Source organism: Acipenser ruthenus, chromosome 42, assembly GCF_902713425.1.
Source record: "Acipenser ruthenus chromosome 42, fAciRut3.2 maternal haplotype, whole genome shotgun sequence".
Lineage (NCBI taxonomy): Eukaryota > Metazoa > Chordata > Actinopteri > Acipenseriformes > Acipenseridae > Acipenser > Acipenser ruthenus.
The window spans coordinates 4,003,052-4,022,402 of NC_081230.1; positions in this window are offsets into that span (position 1 = coordinate 4,003,052).

Sequence of the window (19,351 nt, forward strand, 5' to 3'; positions counted from 1 at the left end):
ACAGAATGTGGTTACTGACTGAGGGCGACGCTGTCGCACATCCCAGGGGCAGAGGACCCAGCAATTGAAACAGGATAGAAAAGAGGTCACCGACTGGGGCCAACGCTGTCGACATCCCAGGGGCGGAGGACCCGGCAACCGAAAACAGGATAGAAAAGAGGTCACCGACTGGGGCCTACGCTGTCGACATCCCAGGGGCGGAGGACCCGGCAACCGAAAACACATATGAGGGTTATGACTTGGAAAGCCGCCCCTCGGGAGGAGATGAGAGAGGTACCCAGCATCTGAGGCTTCTGTAAGGGGCGCTCGTAAAACCCCTGATTGGCCGAGACATCACGCTGCCTGGGACCTGAAAATAAGGACAAAGCATTGAGGTTAGTATAGGACTCGGCACGAGTGACCACGTCCTGAAGAGAGGCAGAATAGAAGAGAGCCTCGAGTGAGATGAGCGCAGGAGCTGCGACAGGACAGAGTTTGGCCGGGGGTCCACTCTGACTCATGCGGTGAGAACCCCTGAATGTAAGGGAGGCAGCTGCCTAGCCCTGAGGTCGGGGAAGTGAGCCTCACTTGCCCCCCAAAGGATGGACCCCCGGCACCTCACGAAAACTCCCACACCGTGAGACAAACAAGACAGCACATGCCAACGCATAACATAAACAAAAGACCAGAATGACGAACCGGACGAACAGAGGGAGATTAGTAAATTTGTTAGTAGGATGCGACTATGTGTATACCTGCCGCTCAGTGGAGAGGAAAAAACCCCTTGAGGCAGATTAGGAGAAAACCTCTGGTGGCCCCGGCGAACAGGTAGCCCCCACTCCGGGCATGCTAGTGATTTTAAAATGGGCTGCAACTATATCGGAGGAGATGAATGAACGTAATAATCTACTGCGGAAGAGGACCAGCGGCCCATGGTCTTGATCAGACTGTGGTTGATGCTGGCTCTTGCAGCGGAGGTAGCTGCACCTATACGAAATGAATGGGGAGAATACAGCTGAGGAGGGAGGCCTGCTCTAGAAAGGAGGGTGGAGAAGTTGGCTGATTAGGAGATCTTCGTCGCTGCAGGGGAGCTTGAAGCTGAAGGAACTGTGAATTCTGAGCTTCTGAGGAAGCCGAAGAAGGCAGAGAAGCAGATGAGATACCTTGACGTTGAAAATAAGGGGCAGATAGGGGAATCTGCTTGACAGCTGAATTAACTGACCGCGCAGAAATGGATCCGTCTGGAGGTACACAACTAAATGATGGAGTAAATTAGAACTGTGGATTCTGAGCTCCTAAGGAGACCGAAGAGGGCTCAGATGCAGATGATCTCCATAGGTAGATCCTTGTATGGGGAGAAGTGGCGTTTCCGAAGAGTGGAATGAGCAAACTGAGAATGGTCATTGATGTGGACAGCGGGAAGGTGAGGCAGAAGGGAAGGCTCTTAAGAATCAGCTGTTAGGCAGATGGTCTCCATGAGGAGATCTTCGTAAGGGGACAAGCAAACTTTCCGAAGAGTAGAGATGAGTGAATGGAGAATGTCTGTTGATATGGGCAGGCGGGAAGGTGCAGCGGGGGGGGGGGCTTTGAAGGTTCCGCAAAGAGTCAGACAAACTACTGGTATGGAGAGAATGGTGGGAAGAAAAAATCCCTAGCTGGACGATGAAAGTCATGATCTGGTTTGATTTGAATGAATAGGATGAATCCGATTCTGGCACTGAACGTTTAAAACACTGACCAAGCTGTACAATATGAAGCTGTCGAAGGAGGGAGAGAGCTGCAGATATGAAATGCTGAGCAGATTGAAGGAGGTTACTGAGAGTATGATTCAATCAAATGACAGCTGGTGAAGCTGGGGAATCGAGGGGGGGGGGGCACGCAGCAGACGGGACCAGTCGACGGAACTTGAATACTAAAAGTGGAGGCCGAAGGGGAGCTGGAACTGACAGTTGAGGTAGCAGCTGGAACCGACGAACGTGTGTAAATCGACTGCTGGGGAAGCTCAGCACGCTTTGTGTTCCATTTTCTGGAATGGAGGGCAGAGATGAGATGTTGACTATCCTATGTGTCAGTTAATACGGGATCGATCTGCGGTCTGCTACTATCATGTCTGCTTGAAATGGAAAAGGTGAACTCACATTGAGAGACTGGGTTTCACAACTCCAGTTATTCTCCTAGAGTGGAACTCCTTAACTCATAAACAAGACAGATTTACAGTCTCACCGCGTCTCTCACCATGTATTAATGCTGTAATATTTGAGAGGATGTGTGGACATATGAATAGATTGCTGAGAAAGACAAGCACCTCGTATTTTTGATTAGATGGGGATTAGCATTAGCCTTGACTGCGGAATGCTTCCACGATCTGCGTATTGGAGGAAAGCGGAAGCGTTGGAAGATCTGGAGTAGTGCAGGTACAGATTTAGACTGAACTAAAGCAACTTGCATGCTATAATAGTGAGTAGATCTGAAGAGGGAGCAGAGATCTGCTGCAGTGAGGAGCAATTAACAGTAGAGGACGGGATCTGCTGAACGGTGCAGAGATCTGAGGAAGTAAACAAAGAAGTGCTGTCAATAATGAGCGTGGTCTGCTGTAGAGAGAGAGAGAGAGAGAGAGATCTGCTGAAGCAGTGATCTGTTATTGTGAATGGTGGACTGCCATTGGTAGAGCGTGGTGGTCTGCTGCAGAACGCAGATATCTGCTGAAGCAGGGATCTGTAATAGTGAATGGTGGATTGCCATCGGTAGTGTGATGATCTGCTGTAGAGCACAGAGATCTGCTGAATGCGGTGGATGTTGGACTGTGAGTTAAAGTGATTTAGATGAAGCCAGAGATGGAGAATACATAGAGCTGAGGCTGCTGTAGAACCTAAGAGGATGAAGAATCCGTTGCTCTGAGGCTGTTGAAAAATCTATTGATTTGGTCGGGAGCAGTCCGCCTCAAAGGGGCGGGGGGGGGGGGGTTAAGAGTTGAAATTGAAGAATGTCATTTGATATAGATAGACAAAGGATGAGGCAGGAGGGGAATTCCCGAGAATCCATCACAGTGAGAACTGCGGGAATAGATCGAAAAGCTGTAGTGTCCGAGCTTCGCAGCGAAACCAAACTGGTTTAATATATAGAGAGAACTTGTGGTATTATACTGCCATCCAGAGGTTATGATTGGAATTACATCATTGACTTGAGTGAATCAGGGTAAAATCTATGAAGTTATTACGATTAAAATCCTTGTCTATGTAGAACAACATTTGCTTATTCCTTTAGATTTGAATAATAAATATTCTAGACATGTTTAGGACAGATAGTCATGAATATAAATAAGTTAACGCAATATTTAGATGTCATGGTTTGGCGCGTTGAATTCGTCTCCGCCAGTTGTGAAAGCGCAGCAACAGGAAGCCGGAAGATTGCAGTGCTGAGGCGCAGAGCACGCAGAGCCTGATGGAGCTGCCTGGTCACCATGACAACTTACCACTCCCCGCAGTCACTCAATAAGGGCATTGCCGTGGTAACCATAGTCTGTGAGGCGCCGGTGGAAAAGTTACAGTACAATAGTGTCGTTGGAGAATGTTGTGACCAGTCGAGTCACGAGCCTCCACTGGTTAAAAATGGAGTTTAGAATGGGCTGGATACGTCTTTAAAAGGTTGAACGTAGCTGATGGAGGTCCAGGGCAGGATTTTCTGATGAAGCAGTAATTGTGCTGGCTCTGTGGGAGCGGGGGGAGGGGCGTCTGATTGCAAGCGAGGAGTAAAGAAAGATTCCGCCGACAAAACTTCGTGGTAGAATTAAATAGAGCTAAGGTAAGGCAATCGCAGACAACGGGAATGTCGATGTCATGTCGAAGGCGCTTGAAAGTTTAACGGAGGACCAGACTTTCTGATAAAGTTGCAGACAAGTTGAGTAATGAAGCTGCGGTTTGGACGGCGCTGTTGCTGAGGTGGAGACCGGGTGGAACAGGAAAGAGTAACGTTGGAGATCTTGGAGCCGAAAAGAGAAGCTGAATGGAAAGAAAGATCACCTGAGCAGGTAAGAAAATGATTGATAATATCTTGGCAGCGCTGTGCAGAGAAACGACCTGCGTGAGCGAGGCAACGAAGTTTAGATATTAACGGTGAAGCACGAAACGACGGGGTCTGAGCGTTTGCTACAAAAACGAAACACTAGACAGAAAAGGTGCAGGTGATCAAGTCTTAAATAGTAAATAGATACTAATTAACGGGAGATTAGAAAATTGAAAGATTAGAAGATTAGCGGCCCCCCCAGCTCCACGCCCCCCGAACCTCGCAAGCTAACATTGAAACATATATATATATATATATATATATATATATATATATATATATATATATATATATATATATATATATATATTATGTAACTTAGGAGTGTAAGAAATGACCATTATAATAGGCAGAGACAGTTTTCCACAACGTGTCGGTCGTGTCAGGTCTTTAGGGCTGCATCACAATGAATGCTTTTCTAATTCTTTTGAAAAGGTTTTAGGTCATTCTTTTTAAAAACATTCATTTAAAAACCTTTACTGTAGTATTATCTTTCCTTTTGTTTTATCTGTCAGGTAAGTACCTGTATGTCCCTGAGAAGAATGGAGAGTGTCTCCGTAGGGTAGTGACCGATGAAGACGAGAAGACTGCCATTCTCAATGAATTTCACGCAGGACACTTCGGCTCATGGGTGTGTGGACAAGGGGTGGGGGGGTGGGGGGGAGCCCCAGAATTAGGAGTTATTTGTTTTATTGTGTTGGACAACACACGTGGAGGGGTGATGAGGTGATGGACCACAGCCAGGCTCTGCTACGTAGACAGTATCCACAGCTGGGAGGTTTGTTTGCTGTCACCAGCCTGACACAGCTGACTTCCTTCAGCTCATCGACTCGGGGATTTGTACAGATTCTCAATGTGTCTTGCAATCACTGGGTCACGGTAAGTAACATAGGCTGTGAGGAAGGTACTTTAAATGTGTTTGACGCTTTGGGAATTAATAATAAGCATGATTTCCGTTCCCAGGTCATATCACTGCTGCAGTACAGTGGAAAGACAGTTCGGATCGGGTGGCCACATGTACAGCAGCAGCAGGGATGGAGTGACTGTGGACTGTTTACCATCGCAAACAGCCTCACACTCTGCATGGGTGGAGATCCAGGTAAGTTATGTTATGATCAAAAGCAAATGCGTGATCATCTTTTTTCTTGTTTTGTAGATGGATCTCTTCCTCCTTTCCCGAGGTGTGAGAGAACCCCGCCCCCAGAGGTACATTTCTGTGATGTGGAGACCATACAGGATTGCACTGGAGCTGATGGTGGAATGCGGGAGGTGTGGCGAATGGTTCCATGGCCAGTGCCAAGATCTACAGCCAGATGACCTCATAAGTATGGAGGAGTATATGTGCTCCATTTGCAGAGTTACACACATGGGTAAGTATGGTAAGTAAAGGTGTAACAGGTTTATTTTGTTTTTTACTGTGTGTTTTTGTACATTTTTTACTAAGCATTCTAGCTTAGTATATTATACTAACACTCCAATGTGGCAATGCCTGTCAAGCAACATTCCCATCATTTACAGCTATTTACATACGTATTGTTAATAAGGCTCATTGTCTTCAGAGTTTATTTTTCATGAGTGCACAAACTACTTATTTTGAATTTATTTTTTTCAGCAGACCCTGATTCTGTATTGAGACTTTTTTATGATATAAAAGTACAGTAGATGTAATTCTGAAGTAATAAACAACTTCACATTTTACGTGTACATTTCAGACATTAATGCTTCAATTTCAAATTCGATTTTCATTCCTATTAACTGATTTTAGACGATGACATCCTATAAAAGTTAAGAGTATGAAATGTCCATATGATTTACTGATGACACACGTCTCTATAAATTGGTGATGTCATTTTTAGACAGGCAGCCTCTTTAAAGCCCTTCTTTTTTGTGGGTTATGTGAGAAGAAGGCATTTTAAAGTTCTGTTAAACCTGCTCCTAACACCCCACTCCATAGGTCAGGACCTTGACGTGGTGAGGGGGCTTTTTACCAAAGCTGACCTGCAGTATAGTGTTTTATTTTTTCACTAATGCTCACTATCCTGGATAGCACGATACAATGGAAATATGCAATCTGATCATGTACTGATCAGGGACAATATGTTGTGGTTAACAATCACATTGCTTCTAGTTCCAAATTTGTACTTTTGAGTGTTCGAAGTTATGGAAGAAACATTCTTATTTTATAGCATATGATATAATTTGGCTTCATACATATCACTATGTAACACAATGTTGGTTCCTGGGTAGTAAGTGTTATTTCCTAATTGCTTATGCCTCAAAAGTATAGAAAATGGCTATTATTCACCACAAACTTTGCTTTTGTGACCAGGACAGTGATATTTTGAAATTTACCTATTTCCAATGAGAAAATGGGCGAATTTGTGTCTTTTCGTTCACATAAAGTCAGAAAAAAACAACATATGAATCCAAATTAACATGTATTTATACTAAAGTAATACAAAAATGACTACAAAAGATTTAGAAGTGAGTAGTTTTTCGAGATTTACGATTATACAGTAAATCACTTTCACGAATCAGCCCCCAAATGTAGTCTCCCATCATGTTCTCGTTATACTGTCCTTGGTAGCAGCGTTCAAAGTCCAGTATATCCTGGTGGAAGCGCTCGCCTTGCTCCTCCGAGTACGCTCCCATGTTCTCCTTGAATTTATCAGGATGAGCATCAAGGATATGGACTTTGAGGGACATCCTACAGCCCATTGTGCCGTAGTTCTTCACCAGAGTCTCAACCAGCTCCACATAGTTTTCGGCCTTGTGATTGCCCAGGAAGCCCCGAACCACTGCGACAAAGCTGTTCCAAGCCGCTTTCTCCTCACTAGTGAGCTTCTTGGGGAATTCATTGCACTCCAGGATCTTCTTTATCTGTGGTCCGACGAAGACACCGGCTTTGCCTCAGACAGCTTAGGGAAGAAGTCTTGAAGGTACTTGAAGGCTGCCGACTCCTTATCTAGAGCTCTGACAAATGGTTTCAGAAGGCCCAATTTGATGTGCAGTGGTGGCATCAGCACCTTCCGGGGGTCCACCAGTGGCTCCCACTTGACGTTGTTCCTCCCCACAGAGAACTCGGTCCGCTGTGGCCAGTCCCGCACTGTGGTAGTGCGCCTTGGTGTCCCTGCTGTCCCAAAGGCAAAGATAGCAGGGAAACTTGGTAAAACCGCCTTGGAGACCCATCAGGAATGCCACCATTTTGAAGTCTCCTATGACCTCCCAGCCGTACTCATCATACTTCAAGGCATCCAGCAAGGTCTTGATGCTGGTGTAATCCTCTTTGAGGTGCACTGAGTGAGCCAGGGGAAGAGACGGATACTTGTTACCATTATGGAGCAGCACGGCTTTGAGGCTCCTGGATGAGCTGTCAATGAAGAGGCGCCACTCATTCTGGTTACAGGCGATTCCGATTGCCTCGAACAGACTGGTCACATTGTGGCGGAAGCAGAGCCCATCTTGACGGGTGTAGAAGCTGGAAAAAGGTTGGTGACGCTTCCTCTGATCTGCGACTTGCACACTTTCATCCAACAAGTTCCACTGCTTGAGCCTAGACATCAAAAGCTCGGCATTGGACTTGGTGAGACTAAGATCTCTAATCAAGTCGTTGAGGTCTTTTTGGTTGGGGTAGTATCCAGATATGTATCCACTTAGGCAGCTGGAACTAAACTGAACTGGTGGGCTTAAGGTCCCTGTATTTATACTACTATTTATATTACTGGAAAGTTCTAGAAAGTTCTAGAAGTTACTCCAAGTTTACTCAGCACTGAATCTTTCTGGAATGTTCTGGAAAATAGGTACATTTCAAAATATCACTGTCCTGGTCACAAAAGCAAAGTTTGTGGGTAATAATAGCCATTTTCTATACTTTTGAGGCATAAGCAATTAGGAAATAACTCTTACTACCCAGGAACCAAAAAAAAAAAAAAAAAAAAGTTGTTACACGGTTATTTAACAAATGCATATACAGTATTACTGATAACAAAGGAACAACAACCAATCTGCAGACCTGCTTTGAGAAATGACAGGCTCCATTCCAGGATGATGCCAATGATCTGACAAACACTGTAGGAAGCGGCAACACATACCATGAGGGTGTATTACTTCATTTTAAGAGAAATGTGTTTGCAGATTTAGTGCAAGACCATGCATGAATAATGCTAAAGATTAAATCTTTTGACCTGTTCATTCCTTTAATTTTTGACATTCCCTAAATATTTCTCACAATATACACTGAAGCTACTGTATAACCTATATTAATCATACTGCCTTATTGGAGTAAATAACAATATTTGTTGATCACAAATTTATTGGCACATTTTCAATTAAAGTCTGTAAGTTAAGGTTAGTCTTCATTGCGGTAGTCAGTATTAACACTTCATCAATTAGAAACCACTATTTATCAATTTAGCAATATTTTATATATATATAAAAAAAAAACATTAGTTGTAAAACATGCACAGAAACTGAAGCAAAGTAGTTTGTGCACTTAGCACAGCATGGTCAAAACAAAGGAGTTGGATCCAGATGTGAGAAAAGCACTTGTTACAGTAACTACTACAGCAGCAGGGGAATCGATGAAGAGCGTTGTGGTGGAAAAAATCTTAATACAAAAATCCACAATAATCACGAAGTATTTGAAGACTAATTCAATTGAAAGGATGGAAAGAAGTGGACGTTCCAGGAAAATTACGATTACAACATAAAGAATTGTTCGAACAGCTCGCAGAAATCCACCATTAACAGCCAAGGATTTAAAGAAACAGTGTATGAAATAACTATACAAAGTCATCTAAACACAAAAGGCTTATACGCAACCTTAATGGTAACATTTGACAATTCAAATAAAAAAATAAATAAAAAAGCGTCTTGAATGATCTTTAGTTAAGGGTGTCAATAATTTTGTCTGCAACTATATGTGTAATAATGACAACTCCCTGATTGTGAGCCATAAGTACAGCAAGACTATAAACATCAACATGACTACTGTCACAAAGACGGCCAGAGTGGGTGGCGTCAGACCAGAAAAGGAATACACAGACAGAGACGGTGGTGATGATGAGCTGAGTGCAATGGCTGCACTCAGCGTTTATTAACAAATAAAAAGGTTTAACAGTACAAAACAGGACACGGCACTGGTAGCCAAAAGAAACATATAAACAAAACGGACTAAACACTTAACAAACGGTGCACGGAGACAAACAAACACGGTGAGTACAAACAACTATTATATTTACGATCTTACGTTCTCCTTCTCTCTCACCCGTTCTCCACTCTCGAACACCCAACCCTGAGTGCAAGAAATGTGCGTCTATTTATACTGTTGTGCTGGGATTCAATTACTAATTAATTATTCACTTGAATCCCAGCACGTGAATTAATTCTGTGCAACCCCGTGCTCACATATTACATTTAACCAGCACGTGAAGTGATTTGTGCTCTCCTCGTGCCTAAATACAAATCTACACTTTTTAAATACACGTGAAACACAGACCCGTTTATATCCCGTGTACCAATCTATACACCAACATTTACATACGCACGCATACATACACAAAACACACAAATGCACACAGGGGCGGGGCACTTTGCCACATATACCCCCCCTTGTGCGCAGCACACATGGCCTCAACGGCCACCTCCCCCCTTAAAAACCCAGCAGTCCAGGACAAAGTCTCGGGCTGGGAAGGGAGGCTTCAGTGGGCCCATGGCTGGCCATGCTGTCAGCACCCCTGCCGGTAGTGGCACGGCTGACAGCCTGTTGGTCCCGTCCTGCAGCGAAAAAGCTGCGGGGGCAGGTGGTCCCCCGACCTCCCCCTTCTTCGTAGCCGGCAGCTCCCTCCTGTGGGGCTCCGGCCACAAGAACTCCTGCAGCGAAACTGCTGCTGGGGAAAGTGGTCTCCAGACCTCGTCCCCCTTCTTTGTAGCCGGTAGCTCCCTTTGGTGGGGCTCCGACCACAGTACTGCCGGCAGCGAAGAAGCTGCAGTGGGAGCAGGTCTCCGGACCTCCCCCACGATCTCCGGCAGCGAAACTGCTGCAGTGGGAGCAGGTCTCCTGACCTCCCCCACGATCTCCGGCAGCGAAACTGCTGCAGTGGGAGCAGGTCTCCGGACCTCCCCCACGATCTCCGGCAGCGAAACTGCTGCAGTGGGAGCAGGTCTCCTGACCTCCCCCACGATCTCCGGCAGCGAAACTGCTGCTGGGGTTGGTGGTCTCCAGACCTCCTCCCCCTTCGTGGCCGGCAGCTCCCCTTTCTGGGGCTCCGGCCACCGTACTCCCTGCGGAGGTACGGGCAGCAGAGGCAGCTCCTGCTCCTCTGCTCCGGGCGGTGGCGGAGGCAGAGGCAGCTCCAGCTCCTCTGCTCCTGGCGGTGGTGGAGGCAGAGGCAGCTCCAGCTCCTCTGCTCCTGGCGGTGGTGGAACCAGCAGGCATTCACCCTCTGCTGGTGGAGGTGGGACCAGCAGGTATTCACCCTCTGCTGGTGGAGGTGGGAGGGGCAAGCAGTCCTCCCACTGCGGTGGAGGTGGAACCAGCAGGTATTCACCCTCTGCTGGTGGAGGTGGGAGGGGCAAGCAGTCCTCCCACTGCGGTGGAGGTGGCGGAGGTAGAGGCGATGGGGCTGATGCTGGCCACTCAGAGGGAGGCTGTGGCGGTGCTGGCTCCCTCTGCTGTGGCGGCTGGGCATGTGCGCGCCGTGCTGCCTTCAGCAGCATAGCTCGAGGCTGCTGGGGGACACCAGCATCCTGCCCTTCTCCCCCCAAAAAATTTTCAGGGGGTTGAGCCTGTAACTCCTCCCCTTCTGGCTCTTGGGACGGCACCAGCAGGTATTCACCCTCTGCTGGTGGAGGTGGGACCAGCAGGCATTCTCCCTCTGCTGGCAGCTTGGGTCCTACGGCTGTGGAAGCCCCGACTTCCCTCTTTTTGGGCTGTGGACGCACCGACTCCTCCCTTTTGGGCTGTGGACGCACCGACTCCTCCCTTTTGGGCTGTGGACGCACCGACTCCTCCCTTTTGGGCTGTGGACGTTCGGGCTCCCCCCACTCAGGCGTAGGACGTTCGGGCTCCTCCCACTCAGGCGTAGGACGTTCGGGCTCCTCCCACTCAGGCGTAGGACGTTCGGGCTCCTCCCACTCAGGCGTAGGACGTTCGGGCTCCTCCCACTCAGGCGTAGGACGTTCGGGCTCCTCCCACTCAGGCGTAGGACGTTCGGGCTCCTCCCGCTTGGGCTGTGGACGCTCAGGCTCCTCCCATTTGGGCTGTGGACGCTCAGGCTCCTCCCATTTGGGCTGTGGACGCTCAGGCTCCTCCCATTTGGGCTGTGGACGCTTAGGCTCCTCCCGCTTGGGCTGTGGATGCTCAGGCTCCTCCTGCTTGGGCTGTGGACGCTCAGGCTCCTCCCGCTTGGGCTGTGGACGCTCAGGCTCCTCCCCATAACTGCGGAAGGGACAGTGGGCGAACAGGTGATCCTGGTCGCAGAGGAGGCACCCCGACGATGGCTTGTTACATCGCCGTGGATGCCTGGCCCTTAGGCGGCACTCCTCCTCCCTGTCCTTCACCTCTTTATCTGTCTCCCGCTTGGGCTGTGGAGGCAAAACCAGCAGGCATTCACCCTCTGCTGGTGGAGATGGGGACAGCAGGTACTCCTCTGCTGGTGGTCCTGCTACCTGGGCTGCTGTTCCGTTTATCGTTGCCTCCAGGTAGCTGAGGAGAAACTCCACACCTTCCTCCAAGGTGTTTGGGGTGTGTTCCTGCTGATAGGCCTCCCATCTCTCACTGTCCATCATCCACAGGGCCCGAACGACTATGGGCAGAGCCTGGGCCTCCAGCCCAGCATTCTCCAGGAACCAGTCCCGCCATTTTGTGGCGTCTTCTGCCATTATATATATATATATATATATATATATATTTTTTTTTTTTTTTTTTTTAAAACAAAACCCCTCCTGGTCTGACGCTTGGAGGCGCGGCTATCCCACGATGACACCACGTGTCACAAAGACGGCCAGAGTGGGTGGCGTCAGACCAGAAAAGGAATACACAGACAGAGACGGTGGTGATGATGAGCTGAGTGCAATGGCTGCACTCAGCGTTTATTAACAAATAAAAAGGTTTAACAGTACAAAACAGGACACGGCACTGGTAGCCAAAAGAAACATAAACAAAACGGACTAAACACTTAACAAACGGTGCACGGAGACAAACAAACACGGTGAGTACAAACAACTATTATATTTACGATCTTACGTTCTCCTTCTCTCTCACCCGTTCTCCACTCTCGAACACCCAACCCTGAGTGCAAGAAATGTGCGTCTATTTATACTGTTGTGCTGGGATTCAATTACTAATTAATTATTCACTTGAATCCCAGCACGTGAATTAATTCTGTGCAACCCCGTGCTCACATATTACATTTAACCAGCACGTGAAGTGATTTGTGCTCTCCTCGTGCCTAAATACAAATCTACACTTTTTAAATACACGTGAAACACAGACCCGTTTATATCCCGTGTACCAATCTATACACCAACATTAACATACGCACGCATACATACACAAAACACACAAATGCACACAGGGGCGGGGCACTTTGCCACACTACCCACAAATGTGTAGAAATTATTACTAGACTCTACTTCTAACTTATTGTTTGTTATAAACATTTTTTTATTTGAAAAGTTACAATTTTAATATAACGTTTGCGTTACAGTTGTGATCATTTAAGCTGTTCTACTTTATTATTATTATTATTATTATTATTATTATTTATTAGCATATATATATATATATATATATATATATATATGTAATTAAACAATATTTAATGTATTTTATATTTACTGCAAATGCTCTTATGTAATCACGTGAGGAGCAAGCAAATAAAATACAACCATTTATGATGCAAAAAAAACATTGATACATATAACAAATAAATATAATACGAATAAATGCCAATAAAAAAGCAAACGTAACGTTCAGTAAGTAAAACGCCGAGATGTTTCACCCTGTCCTCTCTTCGCATCACGAAACCTAATCGCCACGTGACTCGTACGTTAATATGTCACATGACTCGGGCGGGGGAGAGCGGGGAAGAGGCAAATTTTGCCATGACACCGCCACTGGTTGAAATGGAGTTTGTAATGGGCTGGATACGTGTTTCAAACGTTGAACGTAGCTGATGGAGGTCCAGGGCAGGATCTTTTGATGGTAAATTGAGCTGGCTGTGTGGGAGCGGGGGAGGAGTAACGAGAGATTCCGCAGACAAAGCTTCGTGGTGGATTTAATAATAGAGCTAAAGTAAGGGAATGTCGATGTCTTGTCGAAGGACCTTGAACGTTTAGCGGAGGACCAGTCTTTCTGATAAAGTTGCAGACAGGTTGAGTAATGAAGCTGCGGTTTGGACGGCGCTGTTGCTGAGGTGGAGACCGGGTGGAACAGGAAAGAGTAACGTTGGAGCTCTTGAAGCCGAAAAGAGAAGCTGAGTGAAAGAAAGATCACGTGAGCAGGTAGGAAAATGATTGATAGTATCTTGGCAGCGCTGTGAGAGAAATGACCTGCAGTGAGCGAGGCAATGAAGTGTAGAGATTAGCGGTGGAGCACGAAATGACGAGGCCTGAGCGTTTACTAGAAAAATAAAACACTAGACAGCAAAGGTGCAAGTGATCAGGGCTTAAATAGAAAATATATACTAATTAACAGGATATTAGAAAATTAGAAGCCCCCAGCCCCACACCCCCTGAACCACGCAGGCTAACATTTAATTCCTGCCTTCATAGGTTTCATGAAATGGTTCTGATGGAAAAAGTGTTCATCACAAGTAACAAATTCTTATTACTTAAAAGTTCATTATTTCTTGGCTGTGTACATCACGCTCAGCTTTGAATTGTGTCCATGTACACAGTGCCTGGTTCTTTGATACACAGTGATCATGCACACAACAGTCTACAGATGATTTACATGAGCGTTCACAGAGCAACTTCCAATATTTAAATATCTAACTCTAGGGTAGCCAACCCTGGTCCTGGGAAGTTATAGGGTCTTCTGGGTTTTGTTTTACTCAAGCTCCTTACTAAGTTACTTGACTCAATGATTGGGTTTAAAAGGGAATTCAAGTTGTTTTTGTGTGTGTGGTACATGCTCCCATATGCGACAACTGTCTAAGTAAGGTTTGTGTTTTGTTTTTATTTTATTTTTGTACACTATTAAATTGCAGTCAAGGTCTTCTGAAGCCATCTTGGAAACAAACAGAGCACTGCAGACTGCAATTTAATAGTGTGCACACACCTTACTTAAACAGCTGCAGCAACATATGAGAACATGTAACACAAAAAAAAAGAATTGCTTCCCAATAGTATTCAGTAATGTGTTTTGCATACATGTGTAATAGATTTGTAATAGATTTAAAATGTGTGTTAAGTTATACATTTTGCTTTTAAAGTACTGTAGCGTGCATGGGGTCTGGGCTGTAGATGTCGTAAGACATAAGCCTGATACGCTCCAAACAAAGGCTCTTTTGTACAGCAGTATCGGTGCTGTGTTTCACCTCGCCCTGTGGTGGACCCCAGCTTGCGCAATCCTTTTTGTACACGTTCTGTCCTACTACTTTACCAATGTTTTTGTTGTAAATGCTGGTGAGTGGGTTTGCTTAACACATTGTACAAGGACATTCCAAGCTGTCTTGCATGCTGTTTGTTGCTCCACAGTGTCGAAGTCGGATTGCTATGTGCAGGCTTACCTCCCCACAGCCTCCCGCCAGCCCCAGCGCACTCACACTGTGCCTAACAGCAGGGACCCTGTCTGGGACCATGTCTTCCGATAGCGCCTCTGCAGAGGAGTCAAGGTGAGCCGCGTACTCCGCTGCAGAGGCGCTATCGGAAGACATGGTCTGGGGTGTCTGCTGCTTCGGTCCATGTTGCAGCAGGATGTTGTTTTAGTGCTTAGTTTGTTTTTAACCTTTCAGCTGCTTATCCTGCAATTTCGACTTGCAGCACATGTTGGGCAAAATTTGCCGATCCCGTCTCAATAGTCGTGCAGTGCTCTGTGCATTTGCAAAGTTTAGTTTGCCTTTTAGTTTGCCTGTCTGCTGTTTTCAAAGAAGTCTCTTTCTGCATCACCCCTTATAAAAGTTAATTCTGGTATTTTTGCAGTTTCACCTTTTCTACAGAAGCATATTGGTGCATAATTGGGGGAGTGTTGTTATTACTAGAGCCATGCGTTTTTCGCGATTTAGTTTTTTAAACTGTATTTCAGTCCTCCAGCCACAAGATGCTGATATAGCCTACTCATTCAGCAACTGATTGTGCAATCATTAACAATCATCCCATCTCAGTTAGTCATTCTGTTACCACTAAGTACACGTATTGGCAGGCTGATTAATAGAGAGGTGTACGTGTAGCGGTTTACAATTATTTAATCATGCATCTCTGTGTTAGTTATACAGTTTAAAAATATTTCTGAGAATGTGTAAATAAATGTATTTAAATGCTTTAATTTACCAGGAACACATATAGTTTGTGGGTCGACTATCCTTACTCCTAACTCATTAAAGGTTGGAGCTCTAGAAATGGCTGAAGATAGGAAAGATATGCTTTAAAATCTCAACTCTGCATTGTGACGCATGACAAGGGACTAGTAAATATGTTACAGTGGTTTCAAAGATGTAGAGAGTCCATCAAACATGTAATAGTCGCAGAATTAATATACCGAGCACAAGAGGAGCACAGCACAGTTGACACAATAAACAAGCTGTTAAAACTTTCTGTTTCTGAAAAACTGTCTATAAACCAGATCAATGCAAAAGGAAACCGCATTTTATTCAACTACATCTGTTAATACTACGTCCGCTCTGTTAATCAACCTGTCAATGCACATACTTTGTAGTAATAGAATGCCTAATTGAGATGATTAATATAACACAGTGGGGTGATTGTTTCGTGAGGTGGCTCTCAGCCTCTTGCGGTTGAGGACTGAAATATAGCTTAAAAAAACAACTCTGGGGAGTTCCCTGGGGGCGGTGCACAATTATCCAAGCGCGGCTCGGGTAGGGACGGTTTGAGTCGGCTGGGTAATCCTTGCCTCAAAGCGCACTAGCGACTCCTGTGGTGGCCGGGCGCCTGCGAGTTAGCTGAGTTGTCTGCAGAACTGCGTTTCCTCCGACGCAATAGCTCTGGTTGACTTCACTGTTGGCTTGCCGTTTGAAAAAAGGAGGTCGGGTGACAGAACTCGCTTCAGAGGACACATGTGCTTGAGTTGCAGCACTGAGACAAGGTCTTCAAAACAATTGTAATATAGACTTTAATATGTATTTCTTGAAATAATGGCACAGTTATCTCACAAAAACGGAAGTAAAGGCTTCCGTTTTCATGAGATAATTATGTTGTTATTTTGAGATACTGCAAGTATCTTTCAAGTAGTTTTTACTTTTGTTGTTATGAGATAACTGTCATTATATTATGACATACTTGCACTATTTTATTTTAATTCTATGTAGCACCAATATACATGTGTACTTTTCCCTTGGTTATGTTCTGCATGTACTATAGTTTGCTGTGTTTTTCCATGTTCAATGATATACCTCACTGTGCCTTGCTATTCATTCCGGTGCTTACCTATGCTTTCCAGTATGCTTCCACTGTGCTTTATTACACTTCACTGTGTTTGTACTGAAGGAAACAAAGCATCCTCATCCTCTCCTCCCATTAGAATGTGCTGGAGCTCAGCCTGTGTGACGAAGACGCCCTCAAAGATGACTGCCACGCCTCTGTTCTGTGTGACGTGGGAGGGTTGACTCCAGGACAATCTGAGAAGTGCACCTTTACTCTTAAAGAAGAGGTACGGCCTGGCCAGGCTGAGTAGTTTACATTACAAAAACAAAACAACGAACACTTCAATAAAAGGCTATCTCCGGATACAGCAACTGCTGTGCTCCCAAAAACAGGTGCATTCATTGTATTAATAAGAAAGACCAATGATTAGCAGTCTATCAGTATACCAGTGTGCTTGAATGTACATTCATACAATAAGCCTGTCTTCCTTTATGTTTACAGAATAGCCAGTGCCCCTCTAATGTAGATGTCCTGTCTGTTTTATAGTCTAATGAAGAGCTGCAGGTAGAATTTGAGTTGCATGAAAGGTGAGTGTCTAATTGGTTTCACACAACTACAACTATAAATTACACTATTGAATTGCTGGTGCTATTTTTTAAATATTGAGTGCCTGATTATTTTTAGTTTTTTTTATCCCTCAATTTCCTTCCCAGTTGTGTTTCTGTGGGTGTCCTCCGATTCCACCAGCCAAGCCAGCTCCCTTATTCACTAAGGAACTTGAGAGTGGATGTCGGGGAGCCGCCTCACTGACCTCTGCTCTTGAGTTCCTGGCCAGCAGGGGTCACTGCAGGGCGATGTCAGGGCCAATGTGACGGCCCCTCTGGAGTTGCCCACCCAAAGCTCATGCAAAGACACTCCTATGCTATATAGCAGTGGTCTCCAATCCTGGTCATGGAGAGCCCCTATCCAGTATGTTTTGTAGGTCTCCCTAAATCACCAATTTCAAAACATTGGAACACATGGGGGCGGCACGGTGGCGTGGTGGTTAGTGTTTCTGCCTCACAGCGCCAGGGTCCTGGGTTCAATTCCAGCCTAGGGGTCTGTCTGCTTGGAGTTTGCATGTTCTCTCCCCGTGTTCACGTGAGTTTTCTCCAGGTACCTCGGTTTCCTCCCACAGTCCAAAGACATGCTGTTCACTCTAAATCGCACCTCTGTGTGAGTGTGTGTGTGTGTGTGGTGCCCTGTGATGGACTGGCGTCCCATCCAGGGTGTAGTCCTGCCTTGCACCCTGTGTCTGCTGGGTTAGGCTGCGGCTCAACATGACCCTCTAATTGTTAATTTCACAAATCACCTGCTTAATTGATCACAACAAAATAGTTCCAGGTGTTTATAAATTGATGATTTATTGGTTATCTATAAAACCTGCTGGATCGGGGCTCTCCAAGACCAGGGTTGGAGACCCCTGCTATATAGTTTATTATACAACTTTTATAGAAGAAACCTTGGCAAATATCTAATCCCTTTGTGCATGGCAGCAGGCATCCCCAGGAAATGAGACTGCATGTGTAAGGGATTAAGGGAATGGAATGGAACTCTGTGGATTAATTTATTTTTGTTATTTGCTGGGCAGCAGTGTGGAGTAGTGGTTAGGGCTCTGGACTCTTCAATCCCAGTTGGGAGACACTGCTGCTGTACCCTTGAGCAAGGTACTTTACCTAGATCGCTCCAGTAAAACCCAGCTGTATAAATGGTGAATTGTATGTAAAACATAATGTGATATAATTGTAACAAATGTAAGTCACCCTGGATAAGGGCGTCTGCTTAGAAATGAATAAACAATGATAGTATGTGTTGCAGTCAGGATGTCCCGGGTGAGATTCTAGCGGTGAGTGGAAGAGTAGATTCACAGTGACGGGGTGTGTTCACAGAGCACACAGCACTCTACTCAGATTGGCAATGCATGGATACAGTAAGGGATCCCTGATGCCAGGAAACTAATCATCAAGACACTCCTATTCAGACAGCACTTGTAAAACCTCAACTCTAACCTTCTGGACAATGTGACACCCTGCCTTAAATGCACTTTAACTGGCTTTATCGTATCTGCTCCTGACCTTGCTGCTCCCCACTATTGCTCCTTGTTATGTCTGTTTTTAATCCTGCTCTTCAATTTGTCTTTACTGTGAAATATATCTACCTTACTTGGTGCCTGTTTTCACTGCACTCATAACTAACCCTGATGTAACTACCGCCGTATTATTATCTGCCCTTACTTGAACTGTCCCTAAATTGAATAATGTCCTGTATTTTGTACTTGCTCTTAGTTAAACTTTTTGCTAACATTCCACACAAGTGTAGAACGGCACTTAATACAATAGGAGTCTACACAATCAGTACTACTGGCATAGAGTATCTTTGGTATGCTCTATCCCAAGGGCCAGAGCTCTTTTCATCTAGAGACTTACACACCTACTGTCACATTATCTAAACTAATATATATATATATATATATATATATATATACAGTACATATATACAGTACATATAAGGCTAACTCCTATGAAATAATTCATTCCTTTCTTTCTTTGGCTGGCATGGAGTGTTATTATTATTATTATTATTATTATTTATTTATTTATTTCTTAGCAGACACCCTTATCCAGGGCGACTTACAATCTCAAGCAAATACATTTCAAGTGTTACAATACAAGTAATACAATAAGAGCAAGAAATACAATAATTTTTGTTCAAGTATGACAAACCACAA